At 38.3% G+C, this 8,400-nt stretch overlaps 1 long non-coding RNA gene across 1 annotated transcript; it reads left to right on the top strand.

Annotated features, from left to right (window-relative positions):
• The first annotated feature begins 5,899 nt into the window (after positions 1–5,899).
• LOC121773855 lies at positions 5,900–6,971 on the top strand. Its single transcript, XR_006044869.1, has 2 exons — positions 5,900–6,310; positions 6,385–6,971. It is a non-coding gene; the product is annotated as an uncharacterized LOC121773855 (long non-coding RNA).
• The last annotated feature ends 1,429 nt before the right edge of the window (positions 6,972–8,400 follow it).

The raw sequence follows: 8,400 nt of genomic DNA, 5'->3' as shown, positions 1-8,400 counted from the left end.
AGCCTCCCCCCAGAACCTTTTAGTCATTCCAGAGCCAAACAACATGCACCTAACCCGCTCTAAAATGGTTCTGTTCATGCGCTCAGCAACCCCATTTTGCTGGGGATTGCTTGGAGCTGTCCTGTGCCTTCTCATCCCTTTCTCCTTGCAGAAAGAATCAAACTCATTGCTTAGGAATTCTAACCCATTGTCAGTTCTCAAGCACTTCAGTGAAAAGCCCTTCTCAACTTCAACTTCTCTACACCATTCTTTAAACCTCAGAAAAGTTTCTGACTTTTCTTTCAAGATAAACACCCACAGCTTTCTCGAAAAATCATCAATGATGGATAGGAAATATTTACCTCCACCCAATGTGATTGGTGTAGCTGGCCCCATAAATCACTGTGGGCATAGTCCAGTGGAGCTGCTGAACTGTGGATTGCAAAGGGCAATTTCTTGCATTTCCCGAGCACACATTGTTCACATAACCCCAGCTGTTCACTGGGGTTTCCCAGCTTGATCAGGCCCTTCTTAGATAGTTCTCTGATTCCTACTTCCCCTAGATGCCCAAGCCTGACATGCCAGGTTCTCAGATTCAAATCCTGCACCAGGTTCACTGATCCAGCAATCACAGTAACGTTCAAATAGTACAAGCTCCTTCTTCTTTCAGCCATCATGACAACCTTCCCATTCTTGACAATATTCATGACTCCATCAGATAAAATGCAAGAGTAACCTGCAGCATCTAGAACTCCAATGGAGATCAGGTTTCTTTTAATCTCTGGGATGAATCTTACACCAGTGAGTAACCTTACAGATCCATCATGAAGTCTGAGCCTTATACCCCATATTCCTCTGATTCTGCATATCTGATCATTTCCTAACAAGACTGATCCAGTTGCATCTTCGATTTTATCAAAACAATCTATGTTTGGACACACGTGAAAACTGCATCCGGAGTCCATGATCCAAGGAAGCTCTTCCACATCTTCAGAAACACACAGGGCCATTGGGACTTCCAACTCTTCTGCAAGATCAGCAGTGTTCTTCCCACCTTCTTCCTTAGCCTGCTTCTTCTTCCATGACCAGCAATTCTTCTTTAAGTGGCCAGGTTTCTTGCAGTAGTGGCGTGATCTAGTCTCCTTCCCATTAGCTCCTTTATTCTTCCAAGGCTTCTTTTGTGATTTCTTCTTTCCATTTTTCTTGTAATCAGCAATATTCGGGCTCTCAGACACTACATCAGCATGCTTGGAATTGTGTTTTTGGACCTCCTTAAGTTTCAAGGCGGAATAGACTTCCTCATAACTGATCTTGGACTCTCTTCCCAGAAGCATAGCATCTTTAAAGTGTTCATAGCTTGGTGGCAAAGAGTTTAACAGCATCAGAACCTTATCCTCATCCTTGATCTCTTCATCAATATTCTCAAGATCATCAACACATTTTCCAAACTCTTCAAGCTGCTCCAACACACCTTTCACATCACCAATCTTGAATGTCAACAACTTCTGTTTCAAATGCAGCCGGTTGACCAATGACTTAGCCATGTACAATGACTCCAATTTGGACCAAACTACAGCCGCTATATCTTCCTTTGAAACTTCTCTCGGAACTCTATCAGTGAGGTTGATGATCAAGGTGTTGTATGCCTTGTATTCCATATCTTGAGCCTTTGCCTTTTCCTTTTCGTCTAGCTCAGGCTTCTTCTCCTCACTGCTGCCTCCACCATTCAAGATTTCCCATAAGCCCTGCTGCATTAGGATTGCCTTCATTTTGAGTCTCCACAGGCCGAAATCATTTCGACCAGTGAACTTCTCCACATCAAATCTTGTTGTAGACATTTCCCCAAACAAGTGATGCCCTCCTAGAAAAAACCCTTTATGCCTTCACGATTACAGAAACGTTCCCACAGACGGTGCCACGTTGTGAAGATTTTGATTGCGAAGTTGTGAGGGTCGATTGATCGATTAAACGAACCGCAACAAGAAAAGAAAAGGATACAGCGATTACGTGGTTCGGCTCTAGGCCTACGTCCACGGGCAGAAAACTGGTGTATGTGTTTATTGATCACTCAAAGAAGATTTACAAGTGACAACGCTCTCAACTCGCTCAAAGTCGACCTGCTTCGAGAGCACAAATGCACAGTTGAAAAACTCTCTTCTTCACTTGATCTCTCTTGAATTTTGTTGTTCTTCTTTCTCTCTCTCTGTTGAATGAGTGGAAGTATCGTCACTACTTATAGGAAGTTTGGCTCGATCAATTCAGCTCAACCGCTAGCCTTTTCCCGAATTCTGTTACAACCGCTTAACCAAACTGTCACTTTCGGTTTGTGCTTAACGGCTATTTTCTGGAAATGTTTTCTCGTTGATCAAGCTATCTCCCTTTTCTCCTTGATCAAGTTATCTCCCTTTTCTCCTTGATTAAGCTGTAGCTCTTGACCTTGATTAAGCTGCATCTCTTTTCCTTGGTCAAGCTGCATCTCCACCGTAGTCTGCAGCGCACCCAAGCTTATGCCTTGATCTTGATCAGCTCAATACACTAACAGGCCTTATTCCAAATCTAATGTTATCGCAAATATTTGAATTTGGAATTCAATTTCAATTTCTCTCAATTTCACAATATTAATTTCATATCAAAATTATAAAATTGGAATTTCAAATAATTATAAAATTGGAATTTCAAATAATTATAAAATTGGATACTTTCGCACATTATTTAAACACAACACACAGTTACACACACAACCACCCACATAGACAAACACGCACAGACAGTCACTACACACACAATCATACAGAGACACAATCACCCCACACTAAGTCACCACACACACACTCACACTCACACTCACACTCATGTCACACGCACACAGTCACTACACACACAAACACAGCTCTCTCTCACACACTATACATTCTACACACTCATGTGAGTGTGTGTAATTTCTTTAAATTCAGTTACATATTAATTTCTCCTACATCATTTTTATCAATATAAGGATTTAGAATTGAATTATAATTCAGTTTTATAGAATTCTTATTCCAATTCAATTTCAATTATGTGTACCGAACTGGCCGTAAAAGAAAATCAATGTCATCAAATAGAGTAACATATTTCGCAACATGTCGTCATACCTCAATTTTAAATATTCTTAACATATGGAGTAGTAAATGCTATAAATATGAAAATGAGTAAAACAAGGTTGAAAAGTTCGCGAATCATAGTTTACAACATGGATCAAGAATCAGAATTATAAACAAAAAGTTGTGACCTAAACACTTAACAATTAACAATACCTGGGGCTACAGTTGAACTCATTTTAAAAATACATGGACGATCCAACTGAAATGCAGAGATTAAAATGTACTGTACTTAATTTTATTGTATTTCATCAATTTCATTACCTTCATCCACTACCATTATTTTTGGTAGTGGACAACACGGATTTTAATATAAAATTAATAATTAGAGGAAAGAGGGAATAAAAGTGGAAGACCATTTTACTAAAATAAAAGATGAACATCTTGACTTGGACGGAGGAAGTACTGACTTTTGTGGACCGATCAAAATTGAAAAATAAACCATTGATTGTGAACGGATATAATATAAAATATAGTATAGAATATATCACTTATGTTAATTTAAAAGTAATTTTGAAATATAAATTGTAAGATTAAAAAAGTATGTAAATGTAATTTTATTAAAAAAAGGATAATGAATGGAATGTTATGGCTAATACTATAGATTAGTAAGAACTAGAAGAAATGAATAATATGACAGTAAAAAGAAAGGAATGATGATTCTTAAAAAAATGGGAGTGCCATTTAGTATTTTAACAAAGGAAGGCAACGATGCCCCGTTACCCGCTGTGAGATTTTCAGCCTTAATCTGCAAATTCGGTTGAACAGAATTAGTCGGATTCTGCCAAAGGTGAATTCGGTACACTCGTAGTCAAATAAAAAAAAGGAAGGCAATGAGAACTGAAATATAGCTTGCTAAATATATAAGGTTATAAATGTAAATTTCCAACATAAAATTTCAACTCAGGTAGAACTGACCCAGACGACCCTGATCGCAACTATTTTCTATTCCCCTAGTATAATTTATCATTGACTTTAATAATGACTTTAATAGTTATAAATTTTCAAATATATATTCGTAAGATACTAGTAAATCAAGAAAATAGATTCCACGACTCATGGGATTTTTTAGCTTAAAAGGGATCTGAGATTTTTTTTATTAATATAATATTAGCAATAGATAACCGAAATTAAATGTATTATTTATCATATAAATGCGTATTATTAATGTGTCAGATACTAAATCAAGTAAAAAAATTGAAGGGGCTACTTGTCATTCTGATGTTTATTCAAATAATTACTTAATAATTTGATTTGATAATCATTGATGAAAAATGGCCCAAATGTATATATTTTTGAAATCTTTGATGCGCATGACAACCTACCGTCGTGACTCGTGAGTCTCGTGACTCATGACACAAATTGGTGTACGCATAAATTTGATTTGATTTAATTGTTTTTGTCATCTGGATGCATTTTAAGCTTGATATTAATAGAAGATATTTGTTATTATTAAATATAGTAATTTTTTCTTCATGTAAAATTATACTCCCTCCGTCCCATAATAGAAGTCACTCTTATTGTGGGCACGGAGTTTAAAAAACGTAAAGAATAGTGAGTTGGAAAAGTTAGTGGAATATGCGACCCACTTTTTTATATTGGTTTTATAATAAAATGTGAGTGAAGTGAGTTAGTGGAATGTGAGACCTACTTACCATCTATCATAATCTAAAGTGTCAGTTTAATGAAAAGACTTATTTGCCCTTTTTGGGGGAAAAATGTAAAGCTATTTTATTTACCTTTTAGTCATTTTGAGAAATGACAACCATTGGATAAAAAAAGGCAGCTCCTATTGAGCAATAGTGGCTTTCAAATGGTCCAACCAAATACAAACTTCTTGAAGAAGATTTGAAACGCTTTTAAATAGATGGACTATAATCTGCATTTTGTGGACTAATTTTGTGATTGCATTATAGCAGGCCTGGTTCTGCTTGGAATTCGGTTCCGGCTCCGGCGGGTGAGGCGACGAGATAGATGCCGGAGATGAAGAGGAAGCGGCGACGCTGCTGCTGTGCAGGATGGGTTACTGCGGCGGCGGAGGTGCAGGAGGGTCGACGGCGGCGAAAGCGGAATAAAGAGAAGGAGAGCCAACGGCGGTGGCGGCTGGACTCACACGCCGGCAAGCCCGATACCTGAGAGATACGAGCGAGAGGGGTTGGTGACCGGCGACGCTGGCGTGAAGTTAGACGACACGGGTGACAGCGGTGAGTCCAGCCGCTGAATGCAGTGGCGACAGTGGCGTGAGAGAGGCCTGAGATAAAAAAAAATGAGAAGAAGAAAGGGAGGGGAAGGAGAAAAACGGGCGAGGTGGGCGGCGGTGGGCGACGGAATGAGAGATGAGAAAAGGAGAGGGCGGTTGTAACGCCCCGTTTTTCTAAACCTAATTTTTGAACTCTAAACTATTTGCAATTAATGAAATATTTATTGCGAAGTCCGTGAATTTATTTGTCGAGTGGAATTGTTGTTGGATACTTTTCGTGACCTAATTTTGAGTTGGAATTTTTACTGGGTCAACTTTGTTGAAAATGTGACGTGCCTGCTTTGAATAGTTAATGTGGGGTGAAATTAGATGTTTTTGAATAATTGATAATTTGTTATAAGAGCTAGAAATTGTGAAGTAAATCACAATGCGAATTAAAATAATTCCTTTCCGTGATGAATATTTATTGGACTCGATTCCGTGTTGAATCCGATAAATTAAATAAATAATACAAAAATCCAGTCCGGTGATAAATAAATTGTGGGCTGCACAATTTAAATAAAATACAAAGGACCGTGAATCAAACTAATCTAATTAAATCTTTTCCTCGTTGACTTGGTCACCAATTATTCTTTAGTTCAAATTTTAAATAAAGATTTCCGCAGAGATTTTCCTCTTCCGTGATCTGCAAATAAAATACCAAACAAATCCAAATTAATCCAAAATCACAAAAAAAAGGGAATTCGAAATCCCCCTCTATTTCCCACGACTCCAAAACCGTTTCTCCCCTCTCTCCCATAAATCTCTCCCAAAACCTAAACTACCCATGAGCCATCTTCTCTCTAATATATTTTTCTCCTAAATCAGTTTCCCCTTATTTCCACATCTTTGCAACGAGCTGCAACTCTGCAACAAGAATTCAGGGAAGTTTTCCTTTTAAAATCCACGGCAGACTTCGAAGGGTACCTAAATTCTTAACTCAGTCCTAACTGTGGTAAACAATTTCTCTATCGTTTCGTACCTAAATTGCTCCTATCTCAGAATCTAACATCAGATTGCTATCAACAGAAATTGAAATTTTCCAGCTTCAAGAATCTTCCTTTTCAGCCTTGTGAACTCCACAGCCAAGTCCTACCCACGGAGGTATAATTTCTACCCAATTCTAAAGCGTGAATTTTTAGCTTTTTGTTCACAACATATCATCATACTCCGCCTCCAACATAACTCAATCAACCAACGGCGGATCCAGGTGGGGTCGGCCGACCCCACCACCGGCTCCGGAGTGCCGCCGGAAAGCTCAATTCATTGGCCTCCGACCCACAGCGTTCGCATCTTTGACCCCACCTCAACATAGGGTGAGATGACGTCCGGAATCCAGCAGTGGCCTCGCGGCAGGGGAGGCGGTGATTATCGAGAATGAAGAGATGAGGAGAATTGTTTCAGTTTGTTTACAGAGAGAGATGAAACTGGATTTGGCGTTGGGGGAGATGAAATAGAGAGAAATGCTGAATACAAAAAGTCTTGATCGTCGTTATTATTTCTTTTTCCCAATATTTGTAATATTTCTTTTTCCCAATATTTACAATTTTTGCCCCCACAATTTAACTAAAGTTAATACTCTGCGCATTAAATAAATGGGCTGTGAAATTTTCTTTCTTTCTTTGTATTAATTCTTATAATTCCATTTCAAATAAATTCTCGTCTAATAATTTCAATTAATGTTAAATATAGTTCTTACATATCAATAAATCAAACGTATTTAAAAATGAATATAATCTTAATTTCATTTTTTTATTCTATAATTTAGATTTCAACCTTATTATTCATATTCAAATTACTTCTAAATTTTCAAATTTTGGGATGTTACATAATAAATTGTACTTCATCCGTCCTATAAGAATATTCATTTTGAGTTGGACATGAGTTTTAATGCACAATTGGTAAGATAAAAAAAATAGTTAAAGTATTGTTAGTGGAAATGTGTGTCACCTCAATAGAGTGAAGAGAATTTCTAAGATTAGAAAGTGCATATTCTTATATAACAAACTAACAAAAAGAAAGAGTACATATTTTTATGGGACGAATGGAGTATGTTGTTTTCAGAATATCCATACTCGCATTAATTATCTATATTAATACTATGTATATTTATAAAAATAATTAATTTAAATATTTATTTTATTGTCCGACCCCACGATATTTGGTTCTTGTATCCGCCATTGAATCAACCAACATCACCGATCAAACCACACCACCAACAATGAACCGAAAAAATCAATAATCGAACACCCACCGTGATTAATCGAAAACACAAAAGAACAAAATTTAGTAAAGAGAACTTATCTTGCGGGGTGGTTCGGGTTGGTTTCGGGGCTGCGCGGTGTCGTTTCGGAGCTGTTCGGGGACCGTCGAGCAGCCACCGGACAGCAACAACGGGCAGCGACAGCAGGCGCCTGACTCGGCGCTGCTGTACGACAGTTGTGACCCATGCGGCGTGCGACGGAGGGGCGAGCAGTAGCTGACCGACGAGCAGAGGCCGCCGGCGTGAGGATCGACGCGATGGTGGAGGATCTGGACGCGGCGACAGCAGCGCCTCCCGGCGCCGAGCGACGGCGACTGCACAGCAGCGACCCGATGGATTTCTCGGCGGAAGATATGTGGGTCGTCGATTCTGGAGGTGAGATGGGAGACGGCGACGGAGATTCTGGGAATTTCCGAGTTTGTCGAGAGAGAAGGATAGAGAGAGAAGGAGAGAGGCATGTAGAATGGCGGAAGAAAAAGGATTTGGGCATTTGTTATTCTAAAAGGATTTGTGCCTTATAATTAAATTGGAGGATTTATTTAAGTTTGGGCTCCGTTTAATTTGGTTTGGGCTTTAAAATTCAATTTGAGAGTTAAGGTGGAGAATTTGGGTTTTGTAAATAAATCTTTGGGTTAATAATTAAATTAATTGTGGGAAAATTATTACGATAAGTTAATCACGGGATTAAATAATTTTTAGGAATTATTTAATCAATTTGGAAACTTTTCCAAGAACAAGGAATTTTAATCCTAAGTCCGAAATAAATATATTTGTGAGGGAAA

This window comes from Salvia splendens, chromosome 17 (genome assembly GCF_004379255.2).
Source record: "Salvia splendens isolate huo1 chromosome 17, SspV2, whole genome shotgun sequence".
Lineage (NCBI taxonomy): Eukaryota > Viridiplantae > Streptophyta > Magnoliopsida > Lamiales > Lamiaceae > Salvia > Salvia splendens.
The sequence above is the reverse complement of the archived record's forward strand: the minus strand, read 5'-3'. Positions and strand labels throughout refer to the sequence as shown.